Here is a 16,999-nt window from a genome sequence, read left to right as displayed (position 1 = left end):
TTTGGTACGGTACGTATGAAGCGGTGTTTAAATTAAGTTGCAGGTTAATGCCGCTCCTATTCGTTTCCCGCAACTGCATTTGACAGTGATAAGTGTTTGAGAACCTTACAGACTGCATTAGTGGGCTATTCAATTTTAAATTTTGGAGAAGGAAAAGCAGGGATCATACACCTCTGAGAGAATGATAGGTTATTGCAGGACCGAGCCAGTATCGCAAGGCCGGGCCAGTATTCCGGAATTCTACACTGTTATATACAGAGTGATTTCTTCCACCGTGTACAAACTCTAGGGATTGATCGATGAGAGGATTCGGAACAAGAAAGGTCTAATGAACTTATGTGTGGAAATGCTAAAGACCATTTATTCAATCATACATCGTTACAGAGACTGCGTGTAATACGCTTTACACTTTGCAGCCACAGTTACAGCATGTGTTGAAAATAGTTTCCATGTGCCTCAACGAATGCTTGTTTGCGCCGTAGCCTGTTCTGTCTCACACGTTCACATCGGCCAGACTGCAATCGAACAGTGTCAACGGTAGCATGAATACTCTGCTCCATTGTCTCCAAATTTGCTCTGCATACACGATGCTTTTCAGATGGCCCCATAACCAGAAATCGCACAGATTGATAACCGGTGAACGAGCAGGCCATGCAACTGGACCCCCTCGTCCGATGCATCAATAAGGGAAGATACGATTGAGGTGCGTCCGAACGTTTACGGCGAAGTGTGCTGGAGCAGCATCACAGCATAATGTAGCAGACACATAACCCTTCGAGTCATCAGTGGGACTTCTTACAGCAGGGGAGGCAAAGTCACCCACAAGAAACGCCGATACTTGCGGCCTGTTAGGCGAGATGGAAGGAAGACTGTTCCCAGAGTATGATTGTCAATTATCTCGGCCCACACGTGCCGGCTACACCTATGCTGGTAATTCACCGTCACCAATCTATGGGGATTCTGCATACTATCCTACAAACATTGCTGCCCGCCGCACTTTGTCATTTGCCGTTCTTTAAAGAAACACCATATCGACAAGCTCTCAATTCGAATACAAAACCACTGTGTACAACACTGTATCACATCCATCTACATCTACGTGATTACGCTGCTATTCACAATAAAGTGCCTGGCAGAGGGTTCAACGAACCGCCTTCATGCTGTCTCTCTACCGTTCCACTCTCGAACGGCATGCGGGAAAAACGAGCACTTAATTTTTTCCGTGCGAGCCCTGATTTCTCTTATTTTATCGTGATGATCATTTCTCCCTATGTGGGTGGGTGCCAACAGAAGGTTTTCGCAATCGGAGGAGAAAACTGGTGATTAAAATTTCATGAGAAAATACCGTCGCAACGAGAAACGCCTTCGTTTTAATGATTGCCACTCCAATTCACGTATCATGTTTGTGACACTATCTCCCCTATTTCACGATAATACAAAAGGAGCTGCCCTTCTTTGTACTTTTTCGATGTAATCCGTCAGTCCCACCTGATGCGGATCCCACACCGCACATCAGTTCTCTAGAAGTAAAATACGTCAACAAGAGAAGTGCATCGTACACAACACTACCAATAATTGTAGAAGGAGAGGGTGCAAGGGCATGACGTATGAGGAACAGTGCCATCCTCTAGGAGGAAACCAGGAATGCTGTATCTGTGGCTGCATCGTACAATGCATAATAGACCGCAGTCTCACAAACAAAGTACTACTGAATAAATGATCTGTAGCATGGAAACCATGCATTTTCAGACGTAAGTTCATTAGACTTTTACGTTTCGTATCCTATACCGTGGTTTAGAGGTAACTTCTTTGATTCATAATCAAAACGTCTTCGGTCCCGGATTCGATCCCCGCCACTGCCTGAATTTTGATAAATAATCAGTATTGGCGGCCGAAGACTTCCGGCATAAGAAGTCAGCCTCATTCTGCCAACGGCCTTGTCAAAGAGGGCGGAGGAGCGGATAGAGGTTCAGGGCACTCTCTTGTCCTAGGAGTGGGAAATTGCCCCTAAAGGCGGAAGAATCAGCAATGATCAACGACATGAGGATGCAGAAGGCAATGGAAACCACTGCATTAAAGACACGTAACGTGTATCCACAGGACATGTGGCCTGTAATTGAAGAAGTGTCATGATGATCTCTCCATTGGCAAAAGATTCCGGAATAGTCCCCCATTCGGATCTCCGGGAGGGGACTGCCAAGGGGGAGGTTACCATGAGAAAAAGATTGACTAATCAACGAAAGGATAACATTCTACGAGTCGGGGAGTGGAATGTCAGAAGCTTGAACGTGGTAGGGAAACTAGAAAATCTGAAAAGGGAAATGCAAAGGCTCAATCTAGATATAGTAGGGGTCAGTGAAGTGAAGTGGAAGGAAGACAAGGATTCGTTATGAATAGGAAGGTAGAGCAGAGGGTGTGTTACTGTGAACAGTTCAGTGACCGGGTTGTTCTAATCAGAATCGACAGCAGACCAACACCGACAACGATAGTTCAGGTATACATGCCGACGTCGCAAGCTGAAGATGAACAGATAGAGAGAGTGCATGAGGATATTGAAAGGGTAATGCAGTATGAAAAGGGGGACGAAAATCTAATAGTCATGGGCGACTGGAATGCAGTTGTAGGGGAAGGAGTAGAAGAAAAGTTACGGGAGAGTATGGGCTTGGGACAAAGATTGAAAGAGGAGAAAGACTAATTGAGTTCTGTAACAAGTTTCAGCTAGTAATAGCGAATACCCTGTTCAAGAATCACAAGAGGAGGAGGTATAATTGGAAAAGGCCTGGAGATAAGAGAAGATTTCAATTAGATTACATCATGGTCAGACAGAGATTCCGAAATCAGATACTGGATTGTAAGGCGTACCCAGGAGCAGATATAGACTCAGATCACAATATAGTAGTGATGAAGAGTAGGCTGAAGTTCAAGACATTAGTCAAGAAGAATCAATACGCAAAGAAGTTGGGATACGGAAGTACTAAGGAATGACGAGATACGTTTGAAGTTCTCTAACGCTGTAGATACAGCAATAAGGAATAGCGCAGTAGGCAGTACAGTTGAAGAGGAATGGACATCTCTAAAAAGTGTCATCACAGAAGTTGGGAAGGAAAACATAGGTACAAAGAAGGTAGCTGCGAAGAAACCATGGGTAAAAAAAGAAATATTTCAGTTGATTGATGAAAGGAAGAAGTACAAACATGTTCCGGGAAAATCAGGAATACAGAAATACAAGTCGCTGAGGAATGAAATAAATAGGAAGTGCTGGGAAGCTAAGACGAAATGGCTGCAGGAAAAATGTGAAGACATCGAAGAAGATATGATTGTCGGAAGGACAGACTCAGCATACAGGAAAGTCAAAACAACCTTTGGTGACATTACAAGCAACGGTGGTAACATTAAGAGTGCAACGGGAAATCCACAGTTAAATGCAGAGGAGAGAGCAGGTAGGTGGAAAGAATACATTGAAAGCCTCTATGAGGGTGAAGATTTGTCTGATGTGATAGAAGAAGAAACAGGAGTGGATTTAGAAGAGATAGAGGATCCAGTATTAGAATCGAAATTTAAAAGATCTTTGGAGCACTTACGGTCAAATAAGGCAGAAGGGATAGATAACATTCCATCAGAATTTCTAAAATCATTGGGGGAAGTGGCAACAAAACTACTATTCACGTTGGTGTGTAGAATATATGAGTCTGGCGACATACCATCTGACTTTCGGAAAAGCATCATCCACACAATTCCGAAGACGGCAAGAGCTGACAAGTGCGAGAATTATCGCACAATCAGCTTAACAGCTCATGCATCGAAGCTGCTTACAAGAATAATATACAGAAGAATGGAAAAGAAAATTGAGAATGCGCTAGGTGACGATCAGTTTGGCTTTAGGAAAAGTAAAGGGACGAGAGAGATAATTCTGACGTTACGGCTAATAATGGAAGCAAGGCTAAAGAAAAATCAAGACACTTTCATAGGATTTGTCGACCTAGAAAAAGCGTTCGATAATATAAAATGGTACAAGCTGTTCGAGATTCTGAAAAAAGTAGGGGTAAGCTATAGGGAGAGACGGGTCATATACAATACGTACAACAACCAAGAGGGAATAATAAGAGTGGACGATCAAGAACGAAGTGCTCGTATTAAGAAGGGTGTAAGACAAGGCTGTAGCCTTTCGCCCCTACTCTCCAATCTGTACATCGAGGAAGCAATGATGGAAATAAAAGAAAGGTTCAGGAGTGGAATTAAAATACAAGGTGAAAGGATATCAATGATACGATTCGCTGATAACATTGGTATCCTGAGTGAAAGTGAAGAAGAATTAAATGATCTGCTGAACGGAATGAACAGTCTAATGAGTACACAGTATTGTTTGAGAGTAAATCGGAGAAAGACGAAGGTAATGAGAAGTAGTAGAAATGAGAACAGCGAGAAACTTAACATCAGGAAGTCAATGAAGTTAAGGAATTCTGCTACCTAGGCAGTAAAATAACCAATGACGGACGGAACAAGGAGGACATCAAAAGCAGACTCGCTATGGCAAAAAAGGCATTTCTGGCCAAGAGAAGTCTACTAATATCAAATACCGGCCTTAATTTGGGGAAGAAATTTCTGAGGATGTACGTCTGGAGTACAGCATTGTATGGTAGTGAAACACGGACTGTGGGAAAACCGGAACACAAGAGAATCGAAGCATTTGAGATGTGGTGCTATAGACGAATGTTGAAAATTAGGTGGACTGATAAGGTAAGGAATGAGGAGGTTCTACGCAGAATCGGAGAGGAAAGGAATATGTGGAAAACACTGATAAGGAGAAGGGACAGGATGATAGGACATCTGCTAAGACATGAGGGAATGACTACCATGGTACTAGAGGGAGCTGTAGAGGGCAAAAACTGTAGAGGAAGACAGAGATTGGAATACGTCAAGCAAATAATTGAGGACGTACGTTGCAAGTGCTATTCTGAGATGAAGAGGTTAACACAGGAAAGGAATTCGTGGCGGGCTGCATCAAACCAGTCAGTAGACTGATGACCAAAAAAAAAAAAAAAAAATCCTATCGTCGATCAGTCCCCAGAGTTTGTACACGGTGGAAAAACTCTTGTAGTATAGCCCAGGTGGTCACAGCTGGATTTTGACCTCACAGAGCCTTGGTCAGTACCTCAGTCTCGGATCATATGTCGGAAATTTGCACTATTATAAATATCGCTACAGGTGTATGAGCTGTATTGAGACATCGTAGAGCTGCACCTAAATGAATCGGTCACCATGTTCGATCGCCATCTTGTATTCCAGGTCGGCCATCTTGGATTCTGACATCATCGACTGGTGCTTGCATTCCAAGTGTGGGAATGTGACATCATAGAGCCTGTCCGAATACTCCTTCCAGACGCAGTAACACAATTGGGGTTTTTAATTTATAATTTCCTGCCAGAAGTTGAATTTACTGCCAGTTTATCATAGGGCAATTAACCTTTGTTAGGGGAGGGAGGGCTATGGTGGATGGGGAAATCCCAAGATTCATTGTTCACATCATCAATGAAGACATCAGTTATACACATACTGCCTGAATGCTCAAACCATGTCTAGTGGCAGTAAGTGTAGATTGTGATAAACTCCGTTTTCCTTGAGAAAGTGAGATAGGTATGTTAATTTACGCGTATGTATCACGTGTTGGCTCTGGTTACTTAAAAGTTGAATATTAACAGAGAGCAAAGCACGACGTGAATTAGGTTGGAGTAGTGCTGAATTTCACTGTGTTCTGGAGCTGCACGACTCGGTGGGTTCTTGTCAGTCATAAGACGAACAGACAGTGTCTACTGCGGAGCAATAAATCCCGATAGGTGACTATCAAGACGGTAAAGTAGCGAATAACAGGCATTTTGCGAATAAACTCAGTTCAGCGAGCAGCAGTACTCGATAGAAACAGCAAACGTCAGACCACAACAAGAGTCAGTGGTAATCATCCATAATTCGGAGGAGAGACGAGGATCGAACCAGGATGCTCGAGAGATTGACCTATTACGTTCCAAAGCAGCGTCGCGAGATAAAGTTAGTGAGTCAGGAGAAAGTAAATTGAACATAATTGTATTTTTAAAAGCAATGAGGAAAGAAAACAAAGACGTAGGGGAGATGATCGGACAGGAAAATACACGATCGTGGCGGAGAGTTTACCGAACGAAATTCGAGAGATACGGAGCGAGACTAAGGAATTTATCAGATTGGCAGAGATTTCTCAGGAAAGGCTGATAAGGCGATAGACAAAACCGAGGAAGCAAAAAGGGTGGCAGATGAGGTGATAACAGAAAGTAAACAAACCGACAAGAATGGTAGTAAGGCCATATCTGAAAGACACCAAACAGTCGAGAACACTGAGCAGCGTAGAAGAAGCTGCGAACTTCCTTGCAAATGAAATATGGGGCGGAATGAACAGCACGGTTCAGGTACTAAGAGCGGGATTAGACACCACAAATCCGACACAACTAACAGAAACAGAGGAAATGCGTGCACTACTAACGTTTAAAAAACAACAAGAGAAAATCGATTCGAAGATGAAGAAGACGATAGAAGAAGCGTTCATGAAGAAGATCCAACAGCATGGAGAAGTACGATGGTTACTGCGGACGAAGTATCCAACGATTCACGCAACTGTGTACCACTGAGTAGGAGCCATGATTAGACTATTAGTGAATTCAGCTTCAGCATTGTCAACAGGCGAAGCTCAGAAGTAGGAGAGAGGCAGTAAGACCTGAAAAAGGTAGAGGTGAGGGTCTGACCGACTGTGACATCAGAAATACCGTTCGATCTCAAACATTTTCTGCGGGTCAGAAATTTCCAGAAGTGCAAGGACGAGGGGAATTCACTTCACCCGAAATAGTCGATTTCCTTGTTTAACTTAGCGTTTGGCAGCTACGGTATAAACTTTATTATTAGCTTTAGAAAACACGATCAAGAAAAATCAGTTTCTGGACGATCCAAGCACGCCAGGGGAGATATACGAAAATTCCGTCTCACTACCTGCAAGTATTAGCAGGTTGAGTTGTTGTGCGGGAGGAGATCAGACAGCGAGGTCATCGGTCTCATCGGGTTAGGGAAGGACGGGGAAGGAAGTCGGCCGTGCCCTTTCAAAGGAACCATCCCGGCATTTGCCTGGAGCGATTTAGGGAAATCACGGAAAACCTAAATCAGGTTGGCCGGACTCAGTATTAGCAGGGATATGAGAAATGGAGATCAGTATTTTCCAATACACGCTGCACAAACTGCATTTAATGTGAGGCATAGCCGCAGGCGTGAATACCAAGGACGCTTTAGCGGATTGCTACGTCATCAAAAGCACGACACTTGCGTCAGAAACGGACGTTCAGGTAAGGGGCACCATTCGCCGAATACATCTCGAGGAGCAGGCTTTGGAACCAAAAAACCGAATAATGGAGACTGGAAAGAAGAAAGGAGAAATACTAACAGACGTAGAAACAGTGGATATAACGTGAAAACAAATTACCACAAAGTGACGTATGTCACAATTCGGAAAGTATTAATTACGGAAAACGTGTCGGAGCTAACAAGGGGGGGGGGGGGGGGGCGGTGAAGTCCCTCTGTGTGGCCGCTCCCAGGCATCGACTTTCGCAAAAGTGAGGTGGAGACAAACATGAGACCTCCGTCATCAATCAGACCTAGCCTCATATATGTTATTCAGTATGACATTTCAGAAGTCTTACTTACCATCTGGTACTAAACGTGACCATAGGTGACGGGGAAACATTCGGAATTTTGTATAGTAGAAGCAAGATTTCGGCGATAGGAGAAATGACGTTGGACAGATGTGAGAAGACTCATAGTTGGCTGGAGATATCAATAGGAAAAAGCATTGAGGTGCGTAGACAAACGAGACATGAATTAACGTCTCAGGGATACTTGTTGACAGTGAACCTTTTGGTACTTCCAAGTACTGAGACTATAATAGGGATGGACGTGCTGAGTGATTATGGCGCCTTATTAGACCTGGAAAAAGGTGAAGTCATCATGCAAAACAAACGAAAGATGCAGGATCAAACACCTCAGGTGCAGATACTGGGGAACTGTTTGCGACTCCATGTGTATGATGTAAAGAGGGAGATCGAGAATACAATGGGGAGGAAGATGATGATGATGAGCCAAGAGGCAAGGAAGTGGAAAGGAGAAGGGCAATCGAAGCAGCCATCCAAGAATGTGGGAGCAGAACACAGAGAATTACACAGACTCCTGAAGAAAACCGTGATATGTTCCTGATGAAAACAGATGCATTTGACAACTTCAAAGTGAGAGAATGCAAGAAAATCTTTGTGCCTCCATATACTATCCCACTGATTTATTGGTACAGAATGGGACAGGAAATTGGGTGCATGTCACGAGAGCACATAATAGAACATGTGACGTCGAAGTCTGTCAGGCGTTGTTGGGAAGAAAGGCAGATCTGTACGCCTGGTATTGGACTCTAGACAAATCAGTTCAATAATAAAATCGGAAATGGGCAGGATCCATGACGCTGGAAGGAACAGCGAGGACCGGCAGAAAAGAAGGGCTGAGTGAGGGAGTACCATGTAGCACAGATGGTTCTGGTCAAGTCTTTCCAACTGCCGGATAAACAAAAGAAACTGTATCACAACTTCTTTTCTGTCTACAACGCAGACATACATATGCACAGCATCACACACGCAAATACATATGAGCTGGAGACCACAAAATCTGAGAAGCCAGGCGATGGGCATCGTATCTGCCACATCTAACCCTTTGTTGAATAAACAGGCAAGAACGTTGCAGCAAAAGTGAGAAAAGATGGAGTAACTTAATACGGACCGGGAACAGAAGATCATGTTATATAAGCAGTGTGCATGCATACAAGAAGAAGAACTACTTACAAAACATCAACAAAGAGCATGGAAAAGGAAGTCCGTAGGAATTGGTGCATGTTGGAAATAGCGGCCAATAAAGCACACTAACAGTATACATTACAAAAGGAGCGACCAGTCACGAAATATATTATAAATGTTGAGATTACAATGTCGGATAGCTTTAGTAAGGGACGAAAATACGGGGACTGTTCCTCTAGTCATGCACACATTTCTCTATTGTCGTTGACACTGTGTAGTTATCAATTTTTTGGGGGGAATTTGTGGTTGGTATTTGTGCTCGTGTTTATTCCGTCGACACAGACCCGCGTCGTAGACGATGATTATTTGACTTATTGTTATCCTTACTAGTGAAGTGAATGGACTGTTTGAGGAGATTAGTGTCCTATATTGATTTGACGTCAGAGAATGTTCAAGGGCGCTGTATGTTCAATGTTTTTGTATTTTGTAGAAGCAGGTAGCGCCATTTTGGTATGACAGGCAATGTTGTTAGTTGACTGAAGTATAACTTGGATAAGAATGACGACAGGAACACGCAGTACAATGCAGACCTTCCGACTGATGAGCGATCAGCAGCTATCCCATAGCCAGTAACAGTATTTGATAATGAGGAAGTTGTGCTGTTCTTAATTCATATATCTGTCAACAGCATTCAGGAGAATGGAGATTCCATGTAGCAACGGACAACCAAGGAGGAAGTGATGCATTTAATAATAAAGAGGATGATCGAACATGTTGGGTACGATGGTTTGAAAGAGTGGTGGACAGAAAGTAATTATAAATTCTGCATTCAGCTTTGCAAATTACTCAATGCAAAGAAAATGAATGTGCGTATACTAAAGTGGTGCGTGAATGCTTTTTGCCCATAGGAGATGCGAGAAATTCGTGATAGAGAAAGCGCCTCTGTCAGGCTTATGGGTACCCGAGATTTCAGAAATACTTATGCATTCGGTTTAGTGTATTTGCATGTTAAGATTTATTAGGTGTATTCGCTTGTTAGGGTTCAGTTGGATTATTCGCATGATCGGATTGGTTAGGAATATCTGTATAATGGGACTGTGCATGTAAATCGCCCTAAATAATTTAGATATAAGGTCCGAGTTCTACGGTATGGTAATTAAGTATGACACTATAGGGAGAATTAACACGATATCAATCTTTTCTTAAGTGGGAGTGTTAGCATCAAGCAAATGATAAATTTTGCCATCATCAGTGTTACAGTGTGCACAATCTGCCTCTCTATGATCTATGAGATATTAATTCGGATGCGAACCAAGCGCATAAAAGCACATCATGAAAGACAGGTGTGCCCAAGTGGATATGGATCAACACATTAATTTTGATAGCAACCGCGCTATGTTCACTATGGTGTAATTCTCTGCCATGTTGTGATGTTGCATGACTCTTAAATCATGTGATGAACGTTCTTACCTATTGGAAAACGTAAACGCCACACGGCTGTCAAACAGAGATACATTTCCGAGGTACCACTTGCACGGTGCAGGTCGGTTGAGCATCATCGTCTACGAAAGTCCCACCTAGCATGTCATATGTTACGATGAAAATAACTTATATGTAATTATTTGATTATTAGTTACATCTTCCATTGTTTTATTTCAAAAACGAAAGAAAGGTATTCCCAGTATCAAAATTTATAAGATACAATGAAAAGATATCGAATGAAAAAAAACACAACCAAGAATCACACACGGTCCATCGGTTTGGAAACCTAAGTACTTGTACACTTTTTTCTTCCTCCAACTACGCTGATCACTTTTTTAATTCTTAATCAGTACTAGTTTTTTACATACTTCTCACAAGGAACCAAATAAAGAACATTACGTAATACAATAAAAGGCAGAAAATTATAAGACAAATATGATATTTTTGTTAGTTTTTTCACAAACAGAAAACCGAACATGTCTGAAGTTTATTCCACACTTTAACAAGGAACCACACAACAAAACATTAAAAATACTGTAAGGGCACAAATTTGTAAGACAAATTTGATTGTTCCATGTTTTACAAACAGAAAGCAGAAAATATCTGAATCTTATTCCACACTCTTCACAAGGAACCTGCAGAAAACTGCAAGAAAATAATTAGCTACACGCTCCGGCAATAAATGAAAGTAATTGTCTTGCATCTTTACGCCAAATAAAGGAACATCTGAATCTCCAACTTTCGAACACAGGGTAGAGGAATTCTCAGAATCCACTGTCCGTAAGGTTCGTTTATCTAATCAGAAGTAACAACTCAATGAAACTCCTCAGAACTGGGACGTCCCAACTTTTGGAAAAATATATGAATACCTTTTTTAAGAAATTGGCATAATGTGTTTCATATCTCGTATGGCGATTAATCTTTTTGTGTGATTCGAATACCAAAATCGCAGCACAGCCATTCCATTGTCGTCAAAGATGGAACTAACCGCCATTCATGGAAACCAGCTGATCGCACTGGTATTTTGTCTGATGAAGTACGCCACATGCAGGTAAAGAATTACCGCTGGTGTGATTTCTGTCTAAGTGGTACGGCTAGGAAAGGCTGTGATATGATATGTCAGAGTCCATCACCTTTCCACACACTAAACAGCGTTGATCCCCGTCCGTCAGGTCGCATCATGTGCAATCAAGCATGTTTATTACTGCAGACCGACCCCTATCATATACTAGTGATTAACTAGAACATACCATGAGGTTCAAATAGGGGTTGGAGGGGGGGGGGGCGGTTGCACGAACCAGAGGATGGGCCAGACTCGCATATCGGGTATCGCCATTTCACCACGTTCCTACCATGACACCACATTAAGAGACGATAAATATCTCTCACAGTCGGTTCCCTGGACGACAACAGCGCATGACGGACCTAGCTACCGTCTACAAGAAACAATGCAATGTGTGAAAGTATCGACGAAATGTTGCCGACTGGAACAGGTAGCGCATAAGAGCATGGCATTATTTGGTCAGTCAATGCCGATTTTACTGTATGCGTTCGATGGTGAGCATAGCCCGCAAGAATAAGGTAAAAGATTTAAGTGGGACATTCGTACTGTCAACGCCACTGTCCCACATGCAGAGGGTTAGTGTGGCGTAACGAATCTTGAGTACCATCCCGTGGCTGACAAAATATCCGAAATCCGCCATCAGACTATCCACAGTTCTCGTCGGCAGCGGAAACATCTGTACTGTACATGGTAATCGTGACGTAAGATGTACGTTGACATATTACAAACACTGTACCATGTCCAGGACTCGTAAGGAACTATCTCGCAAGCAACTTAGCGCGAATCATCAGGAGCAGGTGGATAAAATTCACTGTCGCTGTCGTCCGTAGATTAGGGTGAATGGAATCCCCAAACATCTCAACATTTCTACTACTCGTAATGGGCCGAGGTCCCCATCCAGTGCTCGTCCAATGAGCATTACCCCGATTTTGCCTTTTTCAGCTCTGCCCACCGCGTCTCCATACTGTGTGAAGCATTCGAGGGACCTTCACACCCCTTCTACCGATCGCACGAGGAATAGCAGGTCATCCGCATGCACTCGACAGATGAAGGTATCGCCCCTCAACTCCAAGCCACTGACCGTCCGATCCAGCACGTTCATGAGTGGTTCAAGTGCTACCACAGAGACGACCATTGAAGCGGAGAGCTTTCACTTACTTATAATCGGTATAGGACCTGCATCTCTGCCGTTCACTGAAGCTAAAACGACATGGCTGCATGAAAAATGTGAACAACTCGAAAAAGAAATGCTGCTGGAAGGACTGACTCAGCATACAGGAAAGTCAAAACAACCTTCGGTGACACAATAAGCAAGAATGGTAACATTAGGAGTGCAACGGGAATTCCACTGACAAATGCTGAGGAGAGATCGGATAGGTGGAAAGAGTACATTGTAGGGCCTCTATGAGGGGAAGATCTGTCACGTGATAGAAGAAGAAACAGGAGTCTATTTAGAAGAGATAAGGGATCCAGTATTAGAATCAGAATTTAAGAAAGTTTTGGAAGACTTAAGATCAAATACAGCAGAAGGGGTGGATACCACTCCATCAGAAATATAAAATCACTGGGAGAGGTGGTAACACAACCACTATTCACGTTGGTGCGTAAAAGTTTGAGTCTCGTTACACACCATCTGACTTTAAGAAAAGCACCATCCACACAATTCCGAAGTAGCAAGAGCTGACAAGTGCGAGAATTACTGCACAATCAGCTTAACAGCTCATGCATCCAAGGTGCTGAAAAGAATAATATACAAAATAATAGAAAAGATAATTGAAGAAGTGTTAGATCACGATCAGTTTGGTTTAGGAGAGGTAAAGGCACCAGAGACGCAATTCTCGCGTTGCGGTTGGTAATGGAAGCAAGACTAAAGAAAAATCAAGATACGTGCATAGAATTTTTTGACCTGGAAAAAGTGTTCGACAATGTAAAACGGTGCAAGATGTTAGAAATTCTGAGAAAAATTGGGGTAAGCTACAGGGAGAGACGGGTAATCCACAATATGGGTAACAGCCAAGAAGCAATAAGAAGAGTTGACCAAGAACGAAGTGCTCGGCTTAAAAATGTGTAACACAGGGATGTAGTCTTTCCCCCTTCTGTTCAATATGAACATCGAAGAAGCAATAATGGAAATTAAAAAAGGTCTAGGAGTAGAATTAAAATTCAAGTAGAAAGGATATCAATGATTCGCTCATGACATTGCTATCCTGGGGGAGTGTGAAGAAGAATTACAGGGTGTGCTGAATGGAATGAACAATCTAATGAGCACAGAATATGGATTGAGAATAAATCGAAGAAAGACGAAAGTAATGAAAAGTTCCAGAAATGAGAACAGCGAAAAACTTAGCATCAGGATTGGTCACGAAGTAGATGAAGTTAAGGAATTCTGTTACCTGGGCAGCAAAATAACCACTGACGGACGGAGCTAGTCTACCGATACGCGGTACAAAATATTAAATCGTGCGTCAAGTCGGACACAAAACAAAGTAAAATGGAAATTGTAAAACTTTAAATTATTGAAAATATCACTCGCGGATTCTGAAAATGAGCATGTAATTAACTGTCAGAACGGTAATTCGTAATGAAATGAAATGATAACGAAGTAAAAGACTCTATAAGATAACTGTATAGAATCTATGTAGCAACGTAATTGTTCTTCTACTCGCTGGTGCAAGAAACCAACAAGACCAGCATTATTGCAGACACTCTGTATTCTAGCCTTGAAGAAAACGCACGCTACGGCGGTCATCTGGGATTGCAAGTTGTGAATTTTAAATAATATATGGTAATTTATACTAATTATACAATTTTCTTTCACGGGTATAGTGACCTTCATGCAGAAGTAAAAATATTCTTTTCAAAGTTTTCAGTACACTGGATAAACACCAAGAACGTCCGAACAATCGACCATTCTTCGCAGACATCTTCCGTAGGAATAATTTCATTATAATTTCATTGCGTTCCGTCATCAACGGGCGCTTTGAAATACAAGCATCACAATTAGTCAAGGAATGAAAGTGCATAAATTAATTTATTTCGTATTAAAGTAAAAACTAAGAATATTCATTTCAATAAAAACATTGGCCGCTTCTCGGCAAAACAAAGATTATTCTGTTTAAAAAAGTAAATACTTTCTTTAATTCAAAGGTTTCTTTAATTTAATTTCGCTACGGTAAAGATATCCTGCAGCATCATTTTAATTTGATGATACGAAATATAATACCTGAGATTACGTTTACGTTTTTCTCTCTATAAACGCTCCACGTAGACATCAATTTTAACGGATTCTAAAAGCCCCTCAGTCAATCCTATATTAACAAGGTGGTGAGTCGCTTGCTGTTAAATAATCAGAGCTCAGAGAACTATTTTAGAAAGTATAGATTCCGGTTCCCATACGATCATCATTCTTTCTTGTGTCCGCTCCGCCAAATCAGTGTGCTATTCCAGCCCTTGCAGGGTTAAATATAAATAAAGCTATGCGTTAAATTTTTCTTACGCTCTTTTCGTCACATTCGTTGAGGGCGCCGTAAGTATTCTTGAGACGGTGTCCGGAACTGGGCGGTAGCAGTACACAAGGAGGACATCAAAAACAGACTAGGCCTGTCAAAAAGGGCATTTCTGGCCAAAAGAAGTCTACTAGTATCAAACATTGGCCTTAATTTAAGGCAATTTCTGAGTACGTACGTCTGGAGTACAGCATTGTACGGTACTGAAACATGGACTGTGGGAAAACCGGAACGTTTGAAAATTAGGTGGACTGATTAGGTAAGGAATGAGGAGGTTCTGCTCAGAATCGGAGAGGAAAGGAATATGTGGAAAACACTGGCAAGGAGAAGGGACAGGATAATAGTAAATCTATTAAGACTTCAGAGAATGACTTTCGGGGGTACTAGAGGGAACTGTAGAGGGTAACAACTGTAGAGGAAGAGGAATACAGAGATTGAAAGTACATACAGCAGATGGTTGACGACGTACGTTGCAAGTGCTTCTCTCAGATGAGGTTGGCACACTAAAGGAATTCGTGGCGGGCCGCATCAAACCAGTCAGAAGTCTGATGACCCAAAAACAAAAAAAAATGTACTGCAGGAATTGTTTGATCTGGGGAAATTTGTGTGGAAATACTGTCTTGAGCCGTGGCGCCATCAGTCGCGCAAAAATCTTACAGTCACCACTAAGAATGGTGAGTGGTTGGTAGTGATCCAGCTCTCACGCACCGACCTTGCTCTGCTAGACACACTGCATGACTGGTAACCACTTTACGGCATGAAAACGCAAAAACGTAATAAGTCTAGCATTATTAACGTTGGACCCCATATTATATTAATGAAAAAATTTTGTTTTTATACGATCTTTAGGTTTATCACATTGAAAATACGATTTTCCGTCGTCAACTTTGACCTCAATTTTTCAAAAATAAGGGAGTGTAGCAAAAAGCTGAAACAAGTGTCTCTTTATTATCAGTACAGAAGGTTCTTGGAAAACTTGATCAAACTCGGTGACTCACATGCCAGACCCTCGTCTTGTGAGTGCCAGTGTGGAACTATATACACGGTGATTTTGCTGAATGGGGCCGTACTGAAGGGAACGGTCCCTAGAGGATAAGGGGCAAAAGTTTCTCACAGACATACGGCAGAAACCCGTTCCAATAGAGGTACTCCGACTTGAAGATGGAGATAAAAGATCTTTGACATTGACAAATTGCCTGCTGACTTCTGCCAAATGTCCCTCGGCCGAAATTTGTTTAACGATTTTTCTAACGTTTCGCCAGCACGAGTGGCTGACATCGTCAAAGCTTCACTTTCGATTGCTGGTGGCGGACAGAAGTTGTAAATTATACTGTACGTACCTGGTGCGCGAACGTACGAGGGCTTTCTCGTGGTCATTACTGGTATGTTTCCCCCCTTCTTACCTGCAATGGTCGTTCGCTGCCGCACAGGAATCCAGGATCTGTTCACCTTGAGGCTTTCTTCCTTTATGCCTAAAACGTGACCCAACTCTGTCACACAGTAGAGAACCGGTGGAGCTGCTGAAGAATTCTGGACTACCAGAGGACGTCATCAAACATTTTAGAGCACGAGCTCTTAGACCACCTAGGCTGAACGGATTATCTAAAGTCCATAAGAAAGGTATTCCATTGAGGTCAATTATTAGCACCATTGGTTCTCCTATCTACAGGCTGGGCAAATTTTTGATTAAGTTGGCCAGTCCGATAGTTGGCGACTGTGAATATCGCATCAAAAGTCTCAGATGTTCATTGAGAAATTCAACAGAGTTTGTACAAACGATATTTTAGACAGCCTGGATGAGGTCTCACTATTTACAAAAGTTTCTGAGGAGGACTCATTGAAACTGTTAGTAGAGAATTTTCCTCTAGAAACGATAAAGTTGTTTCGATATGTTATGACGACCACCTAATTCCTATACTGCTGTAAATTTTATGAAATTACCGGCGGAATGGCTATAGGTTCTCCGTCTCTAGCAATGGCCAACATTTTGTGGGACATTTTGAGAAACGTACATTAGATTCAGCTCCCCTTCATTCACCTTCATTTTATCTTTATGCTGACGACACATTTATGATCTGGACATACGGTGTAGAAGCTCTTGAGCACTT

The sequence above is a fragment of the Schistocerca americana genome, chromosome 1 (assembly GCF_021461395.2).
Source record: "Schistocerca americana isolate TAMUIC-IGC-003095 chromosome 1, iqSchAmer2.1, whole genome shotgun sequence".
NCBI lineage: Eukaryota > Metazoa > Arthropoda > Insecta > Orthoptera > Acrididae > Schistocerca > Schistocerca americana.
This window is presented reverse-complemented; position numbering follows the sequence as displayed.